Here is a 27,991-nt window from a genome sequence, read left to right as displayed (position 1 = left end):
CAAACACACACATGCACACAAACGCACAGATGCAAACCGCAAACACACATGCACACAAATACACACACATGTACACGTACACACACTTACACAAAAATTCAAACACACAAACACACACGCAGACACGTACACACACGCACTTACGCACACACAAACACACAATCACACACACACAAACCCATAGACACAAACACACACCCACTTACTCACACACACTTACACACGCACATACACACATACAAACACACACCCACACACACACAAATACACATACACTTACACACAGACACACACACAAAAACACACAATACACACACAAACACACACATGAACTCACACACTTACACAAACACTGTCACGCACACATACACACAAACACACACTTACACGCATACACATACTTACACATACACACCAGCACATAAACACGCACTTACACACAAACACACACTTACACACACACAAACACATTCACACTTACACTCACACACACACACTTACACCCACACTGCTTACACGCACACACTTATACAGAATATGCGCACACTTCATACACACTTAAACACACAAACACACACATACACATACAAACACGCACATATAGACACACACACAAACACACACACTACGCTCACACTACACACAAACACACACATACACACATGCAAACACACACTTACAGAAACACACTTACACACACATGTAGACTCAAACACAAACACACACATACACACACAAACACACACACATACACACACTAACACACACTACACACCCACACTTACACACACCTACACACAAGCACACACTTACACACACTTACACACAAAAACACATACACACTTACACACACACTTACACTCACACACACAAACACACTACACACTTACAGACCTACAAAACACACACACACACTTACACCCACACTCCTTATACGCACACACTTGTACATACTATGCGCACACTTCACACGCACTTAAACACACAAACACACACATACACATACAAACACACACATATAGACACACACACAAACACACACACTACGCACACACTTCACACACATGTAAACACACAAACACACACATACACACATGTAAACACACTTACAGACACACACTTACACACACATATAGACACACACACAAACACACACATGCACACACAAACACACACATACACACACAGAACCACACACACAAACACACACACTTACACACACCTACACACATACACACAAACACATACACACTTATACTGACACACACAAACTCACACACTACACACACTTACAGACACACACAAACATACACACACTACACACACACTTACACACGCAAACTCACACATGTGCACAGACAAACCCACACAAGCACACACATATACACACACAAACACACACATATAGACACACGCACAAACGTGCACAAATAGACACGCATACAAACACACACACAAGCACACACATGCACACAAACGCACAGATGCAAACACGCAAACACACAAGCACACAAATACACACACATGTACACGTACACACACTTACACAAAAATTCAAACACACAAACACACACGCAGACACGTACACACACGCACTTACGCACACACAAACACACAATCACAAACACACAAACCCATAGACACAAACACACACCCACTTACTCACACACACTTACACATGCACATACACACATACAAACACACACCCACACACACACAAATACACATACACACTTACACACAGACACACACACACAAAAACACACAATACACACACAAACACACACATGAACTCACACACTTACACACACACTGTCACGCACACATACACACAAACACACACTTACACGCATACACATACTTACATACACACCAGCACATAAACACGCACTTACACACAAACACACACATACACACGCACACAAACACATTCACACTTACACTCACACACACAAACATACTACAAACTAACAGACATACACAATCACACACATTTACACACATACACCTTACACGCACACACTTATACACACTACATACACACTACACACACACACTTAAAAACACAAACACACACACACAAACACACACATATACACACACACGCAAACACACACAGATACACACACAAACACGCACATATACACACACACACAAACACACACAGATACACACACAAACATACACAAACACACACGTAAACACACACACATGCACTCGCACACACTTATACACACACAAATACAAACACACAAACACACACAGACACATACACACACGCACTTATGCACACACAAACACACAATCACACGCACACAAACACACGTACACAAACACACACTTATGCACAAACACACACATACACACACTTACACACAAACACACAAACCTTCACACACACTTACGCACACACTTACACACACAAGCACACACTTACACACACTTACACCTACACACACAAACACACACACTTACCCGCACACTTACACACACAAACGCATACACACTTACTCACACACACTTACACTCACATACACACAAACACAAACACACACTTAAAATCACACCTTACACGCCCACACTTACACACACACTAAGCGCACACTAAACACACACTTACAAACACAATCATACATACACACAAGCACACACAAACACACATATGCACACACAAACGCACATAAATACACACGCAAACACCCACACATACACACAAACACAAAGATACAAACACACACACATGCACACAAACACACACACACGCACACAAACACACACACACGCACTAAGCGCACACATGCACACTCACATACACACCCATATACAAACACACTTCCAGGTACACATACATACACTTACACACTCACATACACACACTTACACACACACATACACACACACATAAACACATACTTATACACACACACACTCAGATGACCACACACACACTTGCACACACACACAAACACACACACATACACACACAAACACACGCACTACATACCCACACACACACTTACACATACAAACACACACACTTACACTCACACGACCACACACACATAAACACACACACCATCACACACACTGAACACACACTTACACACAAGCACACACGTAAACACGCACACCAACACACAAAACTTCACACACACTTACACATAAACACACACACTAACACACACACACTTACACTTAACGCACACAAACACACATACTTACACACACACTTACACACAAAATCACACTTACACACATTTACACACACAAACATATACACACTTACACACACACACTTACAGACTCACACTTACACACACAAATATACACACACATACTACACACACACGTACACACACAAACTCACACATGCGCACACACAAACCCACACAAGCACACACATACACACTTACACACAAATACAAACACACAAACACACATGCAGACACGTACACACAAGCACTTACGTACACACAAACACACAATCATACACACACAAACACATGGACACAAACACACAACCATTTACTCACACACACGCACGCACATACACATATACAAACACCCCTCCACACAAATACACATACACACTTACACACAGACACATACACACACAAACACACAATCACACATGCACACACACACACATGAACGCACACACTTACACAAACGCTGTCACGCACACATACACACAAAAGCACACACTTACACACATACACACAAACACACGCTTACACACAAACGCCCACAAACACACGCTTACACACGCACTTACACACAAACACACACTTACACACACACAAACACATTCACACTTACACTCACACACACACACACTTACACCCACACTGCTTACACGCACACACTTATACAGAATATGCGCACACTTCATACACACTTAAACACACAAACACACACATACACATACAAACACGCACATATAGACACACACACAAACACACACACTACGCTCACACTACACACACTTAAACACACAAACACACACATACACACATGCAAACACACACTTACAGAAACACACTTACACACACATGTAGACACACACACAAACACACACATACACACACAAACACACACACATACACACACTAACACACACTACACACCCACACTTACACACACCTACACACAAACACACACTTACACAGACTTACACACACAAACACATACACACTTACACACATACTTACACTCACACACACAAACACACTACACACTTACAGACCTACAAAACACACACACACACTTACACCCACACTCCTTATATGCACGCACTTGTACACTCTATGCGCACACTTCACACGCACTTAAACACACAAACACACACATACACATACAAACACACACATATAGACACACACACAAACACACACACTACGCACACACTTCACACACATGTAAACACACAAACACACACATACACACATGTAAACACACTTACAGACACACACTTACACACACATATAGACACACACACAAACACACACATACACACACAAACAAACACATACACACACAGAACCACACACACAAACACACACACTTACACACACCTACACACATACACACACTACACACACACTTACACACGCAAACTCACACATGTGCACACACAAACCCACACAAGCACACACATATACACACACAAACACACACATGTAGACACACGCACAAACGTGCACATATAGACACGCATACAAACACACACACAAACACACACATGCACACAAACGCACAGATGCAAACCGCAAACACACATGCACACAAATACACACACATGTACACGTACACACACTTACACAAAAATTCAAACACACAAACACACACGCAGACACGTACACACACGCACTTACGCACACACAAACACACAATCACACACACAAACCCATAGACACAAACACACACCCACTTACTCACACACACTTACACACGCACATACACACATACAAACACACACCCACACACACACAAATACACATACACTTACACACAGACACACACACACAAAAACACACAATACACACACAAACACACACATGAACTCACACACTTACACACACACTGTCACGCACACATACACACAAACACACACTTACGCGCATACACATACTTACACATACACACCAGCACATAAACACGCACTTACACACAAACACACACTTACACACACACAAACACATTCACACTTACACTCACACACACACACTTACACCCACACTACTTACACGCACACACTTATACAGAATATGCGCACACTTCATACACACTTAAACACACAAACACACACATACACATACAAACACGCACATATAGACACACACACAAACACACACACTACGCTCACACTACACACACTTAAACACACAAACACACACATACACACATGCAAACACACACTTACAGAAACACACTTACACACACATGTAGACTCAAACACAAACACACACATACACACACAAACACACACACATACACACACTAACACACACTACACACCCACACTTACACACACCTACACACAAGCACACACTTACACACACCTACACACAAAAACACATACACACTTACACACACACTTACACTCACACACACAAACACACTACACACTTACAGACCTACAAAACACACACACACACTTACACCCACACTCCTTATACGCACACACTTGTACATACTATGCGCACACTTCACACGCACTTAAACACACAAACACACACATACACATACAAACACACACATATAGACACACACACAAACACACACACTACGCACACACTTCACACACATGTAAACACACAAACACACACATACACACATGTAAACACACTTACAGACACACACTTACACACACATATAGACACACACACAAACACACACATGCACACACAAACACACACATACACACACAGAACCACACACACAAACACACACACTTACACACACCTACACACATACACACAAACACATACACACTTATACTGACACACACAAACTCACACACTACACACACTTACAGACACACCTACACACATACACACACTACACACACACTTACACACGCAAACTCACACATGTGCACAGACAAACCCACACAAGCACACACATATACACACACAAACACACACATATAGACACACGCACAAACGTGCACAAATAGACACGCATACAAACACACACACAAACACACACATGCACACAAACGCACAGATGCAAACTCGCAAACACACAAGCACACAAATACACACACATGTACACGTACACACACTGACACAAAAATTCAAACACACAAACACACACGCAGACACGTACACACACGCACTTACGCACACACAAACACACAATCACACACACACAAACCCATAGACACAAACACACACCCACTTACTCACACACACTTACACACGCACATACACACATACAAACACACACCCACACACACACAAATACACATACACACTTACACACAGACACACACACACAAAAACACACAATACACACACAAATACACACATGAACTCACACACTTACACACACACTGTCACGCACACATACACACAAACACACACTTACACGCATACACATACTTACACATACACAGCAGCACATAAACACGCACTTACACACAAACACACACATACACACGCACACAAACACATTCACACTTACACTCACACACACAAACACACTACAAACTAACAGACATACACAATCACACACATTTACACACATACACCTTACACGCACACACTTATACACACTACATACACACTACACACACACACTTAAAAACACAAACACACACACAAACACACGCAAACACACACAGATACACACACAAACACACACACACACGCAAACACACACAGATACACACACAAACATACACAAACACACACACAAACACACACGTAAACACACACACATGCACTCGCACACACTTATACACACACTTACACACACAAATACAAACACACAAACACACACAGACACATACACACACGCACTTATGCACACACAAACACACAATCACACGCACACAAACACACGTACACAAACACACACTTATGCACAAACACACACATACACACACTTACACACAAACACACAAACCTTCACACACACTTACGCACACACTTACACACACAAGCACACACTTACACACACTTACACCTACACACAGAAACACACACACTTACCCGCACACTTACACACACAAACACATACACACTTACTCACACACACTTACACTCACATACACACAAACACAAACACACACTTAAACACACACCTTACACGCCCACACTTACACACACACTAAGCGCACACTAAACACACACTTACAAACACAATCATACATACCCACAAGCACACACATACACACATATGCACACACAAACGCACATAAATACACACGCAAAAACCCACACATACACACAAACACAAAGATACAAACACACACACATGCACACAAACACACACACACACGCAAATGTGCACACTCACATACACACCCATATACAAACACACTTCCATGTACACATACACACACTTACACACACACATAAACACACACACATAAACACATACTTATACACACACACACACTCAGATGACCACACACACACTTGCACACACACACAAACACACACACATACACACACAAACACACGCACTACATACCCACACACACACTTACACATACAAACACACACACTTACACTCACACGACCACACACACATAAACACACACACCATCAAACACACATTGAACACACACTTACACACAAGCACACACGTAAACACGCACACCAACACACAAAACTTCACACACACACTTACACACACATAAACACACACACAAACACACACACACACTTACACTTAACGCACACAAACACACATACTTACACACACACTTACACACAAAATCACACTTACACACATTTACACACACAAACATATACACACTTACACACACACACTTACAGACTCACACTTACACACACAAATATACACACACATACTACACACACACACGTACGCACACAAACTCACACATGCGCACACACAAACCCACACAAGCACACACATACACACTTACACACAAATACAAACACACAAACACACATGCAGACACGTACACACAAGCACTTACGTACACACAAACACACAATCATACACACACAAACACATGGACACAAACACACAACCATTTACTCACACACACGCACGCACATACACATAAACAAACATCCCCCCACACACAAATACACATACACACTTACACACAGACACATACACACACAAACACACAATCACACATGCACACACACACATGAACTCACACACTTACACAAACGCTGTCACGCACACATACACACAAAAGCACACACTTACACACATACACACAAACACACGCTTACACACAAACGCCCACAAACACACGCTTACACACGCACTTACACACAAACACACACTTACACACACACAAACACATTCACACTTACACTCACACACACACACTTACACCCACACTGCTTACACGCACACACTTATACAGAATATGCGCACACTTCATACACACTTAAACACACAAACACACACATACACATACAAACACGCACATATAGACACACACACAAACACACACACTACGCTCACACTACACACACTTAAACACACAAACACACACATATAGACACACACACAAACACACACATGCACACACAAACACACACATACACACACAGAACCACACACACAAACACACACACTTACACACACCTACACACATACACACAAACACATACACACTTATACTGACACACACAAACTCACACACTACACACACTTACAGACACACCTACACACATACACACACTACACACACACTTACACACGCAAACTCACACATGTGCACAGACAAACCCACACAAGCACACACATATACACACACAAACACACACATATAGACACACGCACAAACGTGCACAAATAGACACGCATACAAACACACACACAAACACACACATGCACACAAACGCACAGATGCAAACTCGCAAACACACAAGCACACAAATACACACACATGTACACGTACACACACTGACACAAAAATTCAAACACACAAACACACACGCAGACACGTACACACACGCACTTACGCACACACAAACACACAATCACACACACACAAACCCATAGACACAAACACACACCCACTTACTCACACACACTTACACACGCACATACACACATACAAACACACACCCACACACACACAAATACACATACACACTTACACACAGACACACACACACAAAAACACACAATACACACACAAATACACACATGAACTCACACACTTACACACACACTGTCACGCACACATACACACAAACACACACTTACACGCATACACATACTTACACATACACAGCAGCACATAAACACGCACTTACACACAAACACACACATACACACGCACACAAACACATTCACACTTACACTCACACACACAAACACACTACAAACTAACAGACATACACAATCACACACATTTACACACATACACCTTACACGCACACACTTATACACACTACATACACACTACACACACACACTTAAAAACACAAACACACACACAAACACACGCAAACACACACAGATACACACACAAACACACACACACACGCAAACACACACAGATACACACACAAACATACACAAACACACACACAAACACACACGTAAACACACACACATGCACTCGCACACACTTATACACACACTTACACACACAAATACAAACACACAAACACACACAGACACATACACACACGCACTTATGCACACACAAACACACAATCACACGCACACAAACACACGTACACAAACACACACTTATGCACAAACACACACATACACACACTTACACACAAACACACAAACCTTCACACACACTTACGCACACACTTACACACACAAGCACACACTTACACACACTTACACCTACACACAGAAACACACACACTTACCCGCACACTTACACACACAAACACATACACACTTACTCACACACACTTACACTCACATACACACAAACACAAACACACACTTAAACACACACCTTACACGCCCACACTTACACACACACTAAGCGCACACTAAACACACACTTACAAACACAATCATACATACCCACAAGCACACACATACACACATATGCACACACAAACGCACATAAATACACACGCAAAAACCCACACATACACACAAACACAAAGATACAAACACACACACATGCACACAAACACACACACACACGCAAATGTGCACACTCACATACACACCCATATACAAACACACTTCCATGTACACATACACACACTTACACACACACATAAACACACACACATAAACACATACTTATACACACACACACACTCAGATGACCACACACACACTTGCACACACACACAAACACACACACATACACACACAAACACACGCACTACATACCCACACACACACTTACACATACAAACACACACACTTACACTCACACGACCACACACACATAAACACACACACCATCAAACACACATTGAACACACACTTACACACAAGCACACACGTAAACACGCACACCAACACACAAAACTTCACACACACACTTACACACACATAAACACACACACAAACACACACACACACTTACACTTAACGCACACAAACACACATACTTACACACACACTTACACACAAAATCACACTTACACACATTTACACACACAAACATATACACACTTACACACACACACTTACAGACTCACACTTACACACACAAATATACACACACATACTACACACACACACGTACGCACACAAACTCACACATGCGCACACACAAACCCACACAAGCACACACATACACACTTACACACAAATACAAACACACAAACACACATGCAGACACGTACACACAAGCACTTACGTACACACAAACACACAATCATACACACACAAACACATGGACACAAACACACAACCATTTACTCACACACACGCACGCACATACACATAAACAAACATCCCCCCACACACAAATACACATACACACTTACACACAGACACATACACACACAAACACACAATCACACATGCACACACACACATGAACTCACACACTTACACAAACGCTGTCACGCACACATACACACAAAAGCACACACTTACACACATACACACAAACACACGCTTACACACAAACGCCCACAAACACACGCTTACACACGCACTTACACACAAACACACACTTACACACACACAAACACATTCACACTTACACTCACACACACACACTTACACCCACACTGCTTACACGCACACACTTATACAGAATATGCGCACACTTCATACACACTTAAACACACAAACACACACATACACATACAAACACGCACATATAGACACACACACAAACACACACACTACGCTCACACTACACACACTTAAACACACAAACACACACATACACACATGCAAACACACACTTACAGAAACACACTTACACACACATGTAGACACAAACACAAACACACACATACATACACAAACACACACACATACACACACTAACACACACTACACACCCACACTTACACACACCTACACACAAACACTCACTTACACACACTTACACACACAAACACATACACACTTACACACACACTTACACTCACACACACAAACACACTACACACTTACAGACCTACAAAACACACACACACTTACACCCACACTCCTTATACGCACACACTTGTACATACTATGCGCACACTTCACACGCACTTAAACACACAAACACACACATACACATACAAACACACACATATAGACACACACACAAACACACACACTACGCACACACTTCACACACATGTAAACACACAAACACACACATACACACATGTAAACACACTTACAGACACACACTTACACACACATATACACACACACAAACACACACATGCACACACAAACACACACATACACACACAGAACCACACACACAAACACACACACTTACACACACCTACACACATACACACAAATACATACACACTTATACTGACACACACAAACTCACACACTACACACACTTACAGACACATACAAACATACACACACTACACACACACTTACACACGCAAACTCACACATGTGCACACACAAACCCACACAAGCACACACATATACACACACAAACACACACATATAGACACACGCACAAACGTGCACAAATAGACACGCATACAAACACACACACAAACACACACATGCACACAAACGCACAGATGCAAACTCGCAAACACACAAGCACACAAATACACACACATGTACACGTACACACACTTACACAAAAATTCAAACACACAAACACACACGCAGACACGTACACACACGCACTTAAGCACACACAAACACACAATCACACACACACAAACCCATAGACAGAAACACACACCCACTTACTCACACACACTTACACACGCACATACACACATACAAACACACACCCACACACACACAAATACACATACACACTTACACACAGACACACACACACAAAAACACACAATACACACACAAATACACACATGAACTCACACACTTACACACACACTGTCACGCACACATACACACAAACACACACTTACACGCATACACATACTTACACATACACACCAGCACATAAACACGCACTTACACACAAACACACACATACACACGCACACAAACACATTCACACTTACACTCACACACACAAACATACTACAAACTAACAGACATACACAATCACACACATTTACACACATACACCTTACACGCACTCACTTATACACACTACATACACACTACACACACACACTTAAAAACACAAACACACACACACACACACACGCAAACACACACAGATACACACACAAACACACACATATACACACACGCAAACACGCACAGATACACACACAAACATACACAAACACACACACAAACACACACGTAAACACACACACATGCACTCGCACACACTTATACGCACACTTACACACACAAATACAAACACACAAACACACACAGACACATACACACACGCACTTATGCACACACAAACACACAATCACACGCACACAAACACACGTACACAAACACACACTTATGCACAAACACACACATACACACACTTACACACAAACACACAAACCTTCACACACACTTACGCACACACTTACACACACAAGCACACACTTACACACACTTACACCTACACACACAAACACACACACTTACCCGCACACTTACACACACAAACACTTACTCACACACACTTACACTCACATACACACAAACACAAACACACACTTAAACACACACCTTCCACGCCCACACTTACACACACACTAAGCGCACACTAAAGACACACTTACAAACACAATCATACATACACACAAGCACACACAAACACACATATGCACACACAAACACACATAAATACACACGCAAACACCCACACATACACACAAACACAAAGATACAAACACACACACATGCACACAAACACATACACACACGCAAATGTGCACACTCACATACACACCCATATACAAACACACTTCCATGTACACATACACACACTTACACACACACATAAACACATACTTATACACACACACACTCAGATGACCACACACGCACTTGCACACACACACAAACACACACACATACACACACAAACACACGCACTACATACCCACACACACACTTACACATACAAACACACACACTTACAATCACACGACCACACACACACATAAACACACACACCATCACACACACACTGAACACACACTTACACACAAGCACACACGTAAACACGCACACCAACACACAAAACTTCACACACACACTTACACACACATAAACACACACACAAACACACACACACTTACACTTAACACACACAAACACACATACTTACACACACACTTACACACAAAATCACACTTACACACATATACACACACAAACACACACATACACACACACAAACACACACACTACACACAAACACTTATACACACATACACACAAACACACACTTACACACAAACACCCTCCCACCCACTCACACAAACACACTCACTACACACTTACAGACATACACAAACACACACTTACACGCACACTCCCTACACACACACTCATACATACTACGCACACACTACACACACACACTTAAACACACAAACACACACACTACACACATGCAAGCACACACACATACACATACAAACACACACATATGGACACACACACATGCATACACTTAGACACACACATACACACACACAACTAGACACACTACACACCCACACTAACGTACACCCACACACAAACACACACACACACTTACACTCTCTTGCACACAAACACACACACTACGCACACTTACACACACCCTTACAGACTCACACTTACACACACAAACATACACACACACATACTACACACACACGTACAGACACAAACTCACACATGCGCACACACAAACCCACACAAGCACACACATACATACTTACAAACACACACATATAGACACACACGCAAACACAAACACATACACACACAAACACACACATACACGCAAACGCACATATGAAAACACGCAAAACACACACACAAATACCCGCACATGCACACGCACACACACTTACACACAAATACAAACACACAAACACACATACAGACACGTACACACAAGCACTTACGTACACACAAACACACAATCCCACACACACAAACATATGGCCACAAACACACAACCACTTACTCACACACACTTACGCACGCACATACACACATACAAACACACCCCCCACACAAATACACACACACACTTACACACAGAAACATACACACACAAACACACAATCACACATACACACACACATGAACTCACACACTTACACAAACGCTGTCACGCACACATACACACAAAAGCACACACGTACACACATACATACAAACACACGCTTACACACACACACAAACACATTCACACTTACACTCACACACACAAACACACTACAAACTACACAAACACATACGTACACCCACACTGCTTACACCCACACACTTATACAGACTATGCCCACCCTTCATACACCCTTAAACACACAAACACACACATACACACATGCAAACACACACTTGCAGACACACACTTACACACACATATGGACACACACACAAACACAGACTCATACACACACAAACACACACATACACACATACAAACACACGCACTACACACCCACACTTACACACACCTACACGCAAACACACACTTACACACACAAACACATACACACTTACACACACACTTACACTCACACACACAAACACACTACACACTTACAGACCTACAAAACACACACACACTTACACCCACACTCCTTACACGCACACACTTATATACACTATGCACACACTTCACACACACTTAAACACACAAACACACACATACACATACAAACACACACACATATAAACACACACAAACACACACACTACGCACACACTACACACACACTTAAACACACAAACACACACATAAATACATGCAAACACACTGACAGACACACACTTACACACACATATAGACACACACACAAACACACACATACACGCACAAACACAGAAACACACACACACTTACACACACAAACACATACACACTTACACAAGCACTTATACTCACACACACAAACTCACACACTACACACACTTACAGACACACACAAACATGCACACACTACACACACACATACACACACAAACTCACACATGTGCACACACAAACCCACACAAGCACACACACATACACACACACATACACACACACAAACACACACATATAGACACACGCACAAACGTGCACATATTGACATGCATACAAACACACACAAACACACGCATACACACAAACGCACAGATGCAAACATGCAAACACTCACGCACACAAATACACACACATGCACACGCACACACACTTACACAAAAATTCAAACACACAAACACACACGCAGACACGTACACACACGCAGACACTCACACACAATCACACAATCACACGCACACAAACCCATGAACACAAACACACACCCATTTACTCACACACACATACACACACACTTTCACGCACACATACACACAAACACACACTTACACACATACACACACTTACACATACACGCAAACACACAAAGACACACTTTCACACAAGCACACACTTGCTCACACACAAACACATTCACACTTACACTCACACACTAACAAACAAACACAATCACACACATTTACACGCATACGCCTTACACGCACACACTTATACACACTACATACACGCTACACACACACACTTAAAAACACAAACACACACACACTTAAAAGCAAACACACACAGATACACACACAACCATACACAAACACACACACAAACACACACGTAAACACACACAAATACAAACACACACAGACACATACACACACGCATTTATGCTCACAAACACACAATCACACACACACAAACACACGTACACAAACACACACATACACACACTTACACACAAACACACAAACCATCACACACACTTACGCACACACTTACACACACAAACGTACACTTACACTTACACACACAAACACATACACACTTACTCACACACACATACACTCACATACACACAAACACAAACACACACTTACACACACACCTTACACGTCCACACTTACACACACACTAAGCGCACACTACGCACACACTTACAAACACAAACATACACACACAAGCACACACAAACACAGATATGCACACACAAACACACATAAATACACACACAAACACCCACACATACACACAAACACATAGATACAAAAACACACACTTACGCACACACATAAACACACATACATGCACACATACTTACACACACACTCAGGTGACCACACACACACTTGCACACAAACACAAACACACTACACACTTACAGACCTACATAAACAATCGAACAAACATGTTTTGTGAAACCTACTACAGTCGTTCTTTCAATGAAACAGAGTGCTCATGATAATTCAATGAGTAAACGTACATTGAGTCAATCAAACAATTGGCACACAGTTCATGAAGCAGACAGTATTACTCAATTCAATGAGTTCAGCTACTGATATCCTCACAATGTCACAAGGTTCGCTCATTGTCTCAATCAACCTGGACACATTCATTCCATGAACTAACTGCACGTGTTTATTCAATGAACGAGCTTCACTTTTTCATACAATGTGTCAAGCTCAACGCTTCCATTCAATTCGATAAACTGCATTCATTGAATCATTGAATCAAACTGCAAGCATTGATTTAATGAATCAAATCTTATTTCTTGTTTCAACCTACTTCACTTGTTTAGTGAATCCTACTAAATTCGTTTATTCAATGAAACAGACTGCACATCACAATTCAATGAGTAGAGATACTATTAATGCATTCTTTGAATCATTGAATCAAACTAAAATCATTGATACAATGAATCAATCGTTATTCAATGTTTGAATGAAATAAACTTACGCTTATTTAGTGACTGAAACTGCACACGTTCATTTAATGAAAAATGTTGCACTTGTTAATTCAAAGAATAGAGGTACTCGATTTCGTTCAATGCCTCAAGCTTAATGCATTGATTCAAATAAACAAATTGCACACATTTAGTTCATGAAACAAACTGCATTTATCTATTCAATAAATGCAGCAACTCGTTCATTCAATGTCTCAAACTTCACACATTGTCTCACTCAAACTGCAGACATTCACTCCATGAACCACACTGCACGTATTAGTTCAATGAGAGAGCTTCTCTCATTCATTCAATGTGCCAAGCATCACGCTTTAATTCAATGAAACATACTTGCATTAATTGAATCAATGAATCAAACTACAATCATTGATTCAATGAATCACACCGTATTCTTTATTTCAATGGAACAAACCTATCTCCCATATTAATGAACTAAATGCATACGTTCATTCAATGAAACATGATAATTCAATGAGTAAAGGTACTCTTAATGCATTGATTCAATCAAACAAATTGCACACATTTAGCTAATGCAGCAAACTGCATTCCTTGAATCATTGTATCAAATCACAATCATTGATTCAATGAATTAAACCTTATTCCTTGTTTCAATCGAACAAACATAACCCACATGTTTTGTGAAATCTACTACAGTCGTTCTTTCAATGAAACAGACTGCACATGATAATTCAATGAGTAAACGTACATTGATTCAATCAAACAATTGTCACACATTTAGTTCATGAAGCAAACACTATTACTCAATTCAATGTATTCAGCTACTCATATCCTCTCAATGTTACAAGCTTCGCACATTGTCTCAATCAAACTGCACACATTCACTCCATGAACTAACTGCTCATTCATACTCAACGCTTCCATTCAATTAGATAAACTGCATTTATTGAATCATTGAATCAAACAGCAAGCATTGACTTAATGAATCAAAAATTATTTCTTGTTTCAACCTACTTCACTTATTTAGTTCATTTAATGAAACAGACAGCAGACGTTCATTCTATAAAGCAAACTGCATTCCTTGAATCATTGTATCAAATTACAATCACTGATTCAATGAATCACACCTTGTTCATTGTTTCAATCGAACAAACTTAACTCACTTGTTTAGTGAATCCTACTAAACTCGTTCATTCACTGAGACAGACTGCACATCATAATTCAATGAGTAAAGGTACTCTTAATGCATTGATTCAATCAAACTTTTAGTTCATGAAGCAAACTGCATTTGTCAATTCAATGAATGCAGCAACTCGTTCATTCAATGTCACAAGCTTCGTACATTGTCTCAGTCAATCTGAACACAATCACTCCATGAACCAAACTGCACGTGTTAATTCAATGAGTATAGCTTCTCTCATTCATTCAATTGGTCAAGCGAAACGCTTTCATTCTATGAAACAAACTGCATAATTGAATCATTGAATCAAACTACAATCATTGATTCAATGAATCAAACGTTATTGAATGTTTCAAAAACTTACGTTTATTTAGTGAATGGAATTACATACGTTCATTCAATAAAAGATGTTGCACATGTCATTTCAAAGAGTAGAGTTACTCTCTTTCGTTCAATGCCTGAAGCTTAACGCATTCAAACAAAAAATTGCACATATTTAGTTCATGAAGCAAACAGCATTTGTCAATTCAATGAATACAGCTAATCTCAAGCTACAATCATTGATTTAAATAATCAAACCTTATTCCTTGTTTCAATCGAACAAACCTAACTCACTAGTTTAGTGAATCATACTACACTCGTTCATTCAATGAAACAGACTGCACATGATAATTCAATGATTAAAGGTACTCTTAATGCATTGATTCAATCAAACAAAGTGTACACATTTAGTTCATGAAGCAAACTGCATTTGTCAATTCAATGAATTCAGCTACTCTTATTCTCTCAATGTCACAAGCTTCACACATTATCACAATCGAACTGCACACATTTACTCATAAACCAAACAGCATGTGCTAACTCAATGAGTATAGCTTCTATCACTCATTCAATGTGTCAAGCTTAACGCATTCATTCCAGGAAACATACTGCATTTATTGAATCAATCTACATCGTATTCTTTATTTCAATGGAACAAACCTAATTAATGAACTAAAGGCATATGTTCATTCAATGAAACAAACTGCATTCATTGCATCATTGTATCAAACTACAATCATTGATTTAACCAATCAAACCTTATTCCTTGTTTCAATCGAACAAACCTAACTCACTAGTTTAGTAAATCCTACTACACTCGTTCATTCAATGAAACAGACTGCACATCATAATTCAATGAGTAAAGGTACTCTTAATGCATTGATTCAATCAAACAAATTGCAACATTTAGTTCATGAAGCAAACTGCATTTGTGAGTTCAATGAATTGATCTACTCTTATTTTCTCAATGTCACAAACTTCGCTCATTATCTTATTCGAACGCACAGATGCAAACACGCAAACTCACACAAACACACACACAAACATGCACACGCACACACACTTACACACAAATACAAACACACAAACACGCACGCAGACACGTATAAACACGCACTTACGCACACACAATCACACACACATACAAACACACAGACACAAACTCACACCCACTTACACGCGCACATACTCACATACAAACACACACATACACACCCATATAAACACAAACACACGTATACACACACACATACACATACACACAAACACACAATCACACACACAAACACACAAATGAACTCACACACTGTCACGCACATACACACACAAACACACACTTACATACATACACACACAAACACACACACACGCACTTACACACAAAGCCAAACTCACATACACTTACATACACACAAACACATCCACACTTACACTCACGCACGCAAACACACTACGCACTTACAGAACTACAAACATAATCATCTACACACATACGCCTTACACGCACAAACTAACACACACTACGCACACTACACACACACTTAAAAACACGAACACACACACAAACACACACACGCAAACACACACAATTACACACAAACACATACGCACTTACACACACAAGACACAAAGACACACACTACACACTTACAGACATACACAAACACACACACTTAAACACACAAACACACACGCAGACACGTACACACACGCACTTACGCACACACAAACACACAATCACACACACAAACAAACACACTGATACAAACACACACCCACTTACTCACACCCTCTTACACGCGCACATACTCACATACAAACACACACATACACGCCCATATACACACAAACAGACGTACACACTACCATCCAGACACGTAGACACACAAACACACAATCACACACACAAACACACACATGAACTCATACACTTACACACACACTGTCGTTCAATGCCTCAAGTTTAACGCATTGATTCAAATAAACAAATTGCACACATATAGTTCATGAAACAAACTGCATTTATCTATTCAATAAATGCAGCAACTCGTTCATTCAATGTCACAAATATCGCACATTGTCTCACTCAAACTGCACACATTCACTCCATGAACCACACTGCACGTATTAGTTCAATGAGAGAGCTCTTCTCATTCTTTCAATGTGCCAAGCATCACGCTTTAATTCAATGAAACATACTTGAATTAATTGAATCAATGAATCAAGCTACAATCATTAAATCAATGAATCACATCGTATTCTTTATTTCAATGGAACAAACCTATCTCCCATATTAATGAACTAAATGCATACGTTCATTCAATGAAACAAACTGCACATGATAATTCAATGAGTAAAGGTACTCTTAATGCATTGATTCAATCAAACAAATTGCACACATTTAGCTAATGCAGCAAACTGCATTCCTTGAATCATTGTATCAAATCACAATCATTGATTCAATGAATTAAACCTTATTCCTTGTTTCAATCGAACAAACATAACCCACATGTTATGTGAATCCTACTACAGTCGTTCTTTCAATGAAACAGACTGCACATGATAATTCAATGAGTAAACGTACATTGATTCAATCAAACAATTGTCACACATTTAGTTCATGAAGCAAACACTATTACTCAATTCAATGTATTCAGCTACTCATATCCTCTCAATGTTACAAGCTTCGCACATTGTCTCAATCAAACTGCACACATTCACTCCATGAACTAACTGCTCATTCATACTCAACGCTTCCATTCAATTAGATAAACTGCATTTATTGAATCATTGAATCAAACAGCAAGCATTGACTTAATGAATCAAAAATTATTTCTTGTTTCAACCTACTTCACTTATTTAGTTCATTTAATGAAACAGACAGCAGACGTTCATTCTATAAAGCAAACTGCATTCCTTGAATCATTGTATCAAATTACAATCACTGATTCAATGAATCACACCTTGTTCATTGTTTCAATCGAACAAACTTAACTCACTTGTTTAGTGAATCCTACTAAACTCGTTCATTCACTGCGACAGACTGCACATCATAATTCAATGAGTAAAGGTACTCTTAATGCATTGATTCAATCAAACTTTTAGTTCATGAAGCAAACTGCATTTGTCAATTCAATGAATGCAGCAACTCGTTCATTCAATGTCACAAGCTTCGTACATTGTCTCAGTCAATCTGAACACAATCACTCCATGAACCAAACTGCACGTGTTAATTCAATGAGTATAGCTTCTCTCATTCATTCAATTGGTCAAGCGAAACGCTTTCATTCTATGAAACAAACTGCATAATTGAATCATTGAATCAAACTACAATCATTGATTCAATGAATCAAACGTTATTGAATGTTTCAAAAACTTACGTTTATTTAGTGAATGGAATTACATACGTTCATTCAATAAAAGATGTTGCACATGTCATTTCAAAGAGTAGAGTTACTCTCTTTCGTTCAATGCCTGAAGCTTAACGCATTCAAACAAAAAATTGCACATATTTAGTTCATGAAGCAAACAGCATTTGTCAATTCAATGAATACAGCTAATCTCAAGCTACAATCATTGATTTAAATAATCAAACCTTATTCCTTGTTTCAATCGAACAAACCTAACTCACTAGTTTAGTGAATCATACTACACTCGTTCATTCAATGAAACAGACTGCACATGATAATTCAATGATTAAAGGTACTCTTAATGCATTGATTCAATCAAACAAAGTGTACACATTTAGTTCATGAAGCAAACTGCATTTGTCAATTCAATGAATTCTGCTACTCTTATTCTCTCAATGTCACAAGCTTCACACATTATCACAATCGAACTGCACACATTTACTCATAAACCAAACAGCATGTGCTAACTCAATGAGTATAGCTTCTATCACTCATTCAATGTGTCAAGCTTAACGCATTCATTCCAGGAAACATACTGCATTTATTGAATCAATCTACATCGTATTCTTTATTTCAATGGAACAAACCTAATTAATGAACTAAAGGCATATGTTCATTCAATGAAACAAACTGCATTCATTGATTCAATTAATCAAACCTTATTCATTGTTTCAATCGAATAAGACTAACTCACTTGTGCAGTGAATCAATGAATACAGCTAATCTCAAGCTACAATCATTGATTTAAATAATCAAACCTTATTCCTTGTTTCAATCGAACAAACCTAACTCACTAGTTTAGTGAATCATACTACACTCGTTCATTCAATGAAACAGACTGCACATGATAATTCAATGATTAAAGGTACTCTTAATGCATTGATTCAATCAAACTTTTAGTTCATGAAGCAAACAGTATTTGTCAATTCAATGAATGCAGCCACTCGTTCATTCAATGTCACAAGCTTCGTACATTGTCTCAGTCAATCTGAACACAATCACTCCATGAACCAAACTGCACGTGCTAACTCAATGAGTATAGCTTCTATCACTCATTCAATGTGTCAAGCTTAACGCATTCATTCCAGGAAACATACTGCATTTATTGAATCAATCTATATCGTATTCTTTATATCAATGGAACAAACCTAATTAATGAACTAAAGGCATAAGTTCATTCAATGAAACAAACTGCATTCATTGCATCATTGTATCAAACTACAATCATTGATTTAACCAATCAAACCTTATTCCTTGTTTCAATCGAACAACCCTAACTCACTAGTTTAGTAAATCCTACTACACTCGTTCATTCAATGAAACAGACTGCACATCATAATTCAATGAGTAAAGGTACTCTTAATGCATTGATTCAATCAAACAAATTGCAACATTTAGTTCATGAAGCAAACTGCATTTGTGAGTTCAATGAATTGATCTACTCTTATTTTCTCAATGTCACAAACTTCGCTCATTATCTTATTCGAACGCACAGATGCAAACACGCAAACTCACACAAACACACACACAAACATGCACACGCACACACACTTACACACAAATACAAACACACAAACACGCACGCAGACACGTATAAACACGCACTTACGCACACACAATCACACACACATACAAACACACAGACACAAACTCACACCCACTTACACGCGCACATACTCACATACAAACACACACATACACACCCATATAAACACAAACACACGTATACACACACACATACACATACACACAAACACACAATCACACACACAAACACACAAATGAACTCACACACTGTCACGCACATACACACACAAACACACACTTACATACATACACACACAAACACACACACACGCACTTACACACAAAGCCAAACTCACATACACTTACATACACACAAACACATCCACACTTACACTCACGCACGCAAACACACTACGCACTTACAGAACTACAAACATAAACATCTACACACATACGCCTTACACGCACAAACTAACACACACTACGCACACTACACACACACTTAAAAACACGAACACACACACATACACACACACGCAAACACACACAATTACACACAAACACATACGCACTTACACACACAAGACACAAAGACACACACTACACACTTACAGACATACACAAACACACACACTTATACACACAAACACACACGCAGACACGTACACACACGCACTTACGCACACACAAACACACAATCACACACACAAACAAACACACTGACACAAACACACACCCACTTACTCACACCCTCTTACACGCGCACATACTCACATACAAACACACACATACACGCCCATATACACACAAACAGACGTACACACTACCATCCAGACACATAGACACACAAACACACAATCACACACACAAACACACACATGAACTCATACACTTACACACACACTGTCGTTCAATGCCTCAAGTTTAACGCATTGATTCAAATAAACAAATTGCACACATATAGTTCATGAAACAAACTGCATTTATCTATTCAATAAATGCAGCAACTCGTTCATTCAATGTCACAAATATCGCACATTGTCTCACTCAAACTGCACACATTCACTCCATGAACCACACTGCACGTATTAGTTCAATGAGAGAGCTTTTCTCATTCTTTCAATGTGCCAAGCATCACGCTTTAATTCAATGAAACATACTTGAATTAATTGAATCAATGAATCAAGCTACAATCATTAAATCAATGAATCACATCGTATTCTTTATTTCAATGGAACAAACCTATCTCCCATATTAATGAACTAAATGCATACGTTCATTCAATGAAACAAACTGCACATGATAATTCAATGAGTAAAGGTACTCTTAATGCATTGATTCAATCAAACAAATTGCACACATTTAGCTAATGCAGCAAACTGCATTCCTTGAATCATTGTATCAAATCACAATCATTGATTCAATGAATTAAACCTTATTCCTTGTTTCAATCGAACAAACATAACCCACATGTTATGTGAATCCTACTACAGTCGTTCTTTCAATGAAACAGACTGCACATGATAATTCAATGAGTAAACGTACATTGATTCAATCAAACAATTGTCACACATTTAGTTCATGAAGCAAACACTATTACTCAATTCAATGTATTCAGCTACTCATATCCTCTCAATGTTACAAGCTTCGCACATTGTCTCAATCAAACTGCACACATTCACTCCATGAACTAACTGCTCATTCATACTCAACGCTTCCATTCAATTAGATAAACTGCATTTATTGAATCATTGAATCAAACAGCAAGCATTGACTTAATGAATCAAAAATTATTTCTTGTTTCAACCTACTTCACTTATTTAGTTCATTTAATGAAACAGACAGCAGACGTTCATTCTATAAAGCAAACTGCATTCCTTGAATCATTGTATCAAATTACAATCACTGATTCAATGAATCACACCTTGTTCATTGTTTCAATCGAACAAACTTAACTCACTTGTTTAGTGAATCCTACTAAACTCGTTCATTCACTGCGACAGACTGCACATCATAATTCAATGAGTAAAGGTACTCTTAATGCATTGATTCAATCAAACTTTTAGTTCATGAAGCAAACTGCATTTGTCAATTCAATGAATGCAGCAACTCGTTCATTCAATGTCACAAGCTTCGTACATTGTCTCAGTCAATCTGAACACAATCACTCCATGAACCAAACTGCACGTGTTAATTCAATGAGTATAGCTTCTCTCATTCATTCAATTGGTCAAGCGAAACGCTTTCATTCTATGAAACAAACTGCATAATTGAATCATTGAATCAAACTACAATCATTGATTCAATGAATCAAACGTTATTGAATGTTTCAAAAACTTACGTTTATTTAGTGAATGGAATTACATACGTTCATTCAATAAAAGATGTTGCACATGTCATTTCAAAGAGTAGAGTTACTCTCTTTCGTTCAATGCCTGAAGCTTAACGCATTCAAACAAAAAATTGCACATATTTAGTTCATGAAGCAAACAGCATTTGTCAATTCAATGAATACAGCTAATCTCAAGCTACAATCATTGATTTAAATAATCAAACCTTATTCCTTGTTTCAATCGAACAAACCTAACTCACTTGTTTAGTGAATCATACTACACTCGTTCATTCAATGAAACAGACTGCACATGATAATTCAATGATTAAAGGTACTCTTAATGCATTGATTCAATCAAACAAAGTGTACACATTTAGTTCATGAAGCAAACTGCATTTGTCAATTCAATGAATTCAGCTACTCATTCTCTCAATGTCACAAGCTTCACACATTATCACAATCGAACTGCACACATTTACTCATAAACCAAACAGCATGCGCTAACTCAATGAGTATAGCTTCTATCACTCATTCAATGTGTCAAGCTTAACGCATTCATTCCAGGAAACATACTGCATTTATTGAATCAATCTACATCGTATTCTTTATTTCAATGGAACAAACCTAATTAATGAACTAAAGGCATATGTTCATTCAATGAAACAAACTGCATTCATTGATTCAATTAATCAAACCTTATTCATTGTTTCAATCGAATAAGACTAACTCACTTGTGCAGTGAATCAATGAATACAGCTAATCTCAAGCTACAATCATTGATTTAAATAATCAAACCTTATTCCTTGTTTCAATCGAACAAACCTAACTCACTTGTTTAGTGAATCATACTACACTCGTTCATTCAATGAAACAGACTGCACATCATAATTCAATGAGTAAAGGTACTCTTAATGCATTGATTCAATCAAACTTTTAGTTCATGAAGCAAACAGTATTTGTCAATTCAATGAATGCAGCAACTCGTTCATTCAATGTCACAAGCTTCGTACATTGTCTCAGTCAATCTGAACACAATCACTCCATGAACCAAACTGCACGTGCTAACTCAATGAGTATAGCTTCTATCACTCATTCAATGTGTCAAGCTTAACGCATTCATTCCAGGAAACATACTGCATTTATTGAATCAATCTATATCGTATTCTTTATATCAATGGAACAAACCTAATTAATGAACTAAAGGCATAAGTTCATTCAATGAAACAAACTGCATTCATTGCATCATTGTATCAAACTACAATCATTGATTTAACCAATCAAACCTTATTCCTTGTTTCAATCGAACAAACCTAACTCACTAGTTTAGTAAATCCTACTACACTCGTTCATTCAATGAAACAGACTGCACATCATAATTCAATGAGTAAAGGTACTCTTAATGCATTGATTCAATCAAACAAATTGCAACATTTAGTTCATGAAGCAAACTGCATTTGTGAGTTCAATGAATTGATCTACTCTTATTTTCTCAATGTCACAAACTTCGCTCATTATCTTATTCGAACGCACAGATGCAAACACGCAA

This window comes from Chiloscyllium plagiosum, unplaced genomic scaffold (assembly GCF_037043375.1).
Source record: "Chiloscyllium plagiosum isolate Xiang-an unplaced genomic scaffold, Cpla_swu_hap1 HiC_scaffold_46, whole genome shotgun sequence".
Classification (NCBI taxonomy): domain Eukaryota; kingdom Metazoa; phylum Chordata; class Chondrichthyes; order Orectolobiformes; family Hemiscylliidae; genus Chiloscyllium; species Chiloscyllium plagiosum.
This window is presented reverse-complemented; position numbering follows the sequence as displayed.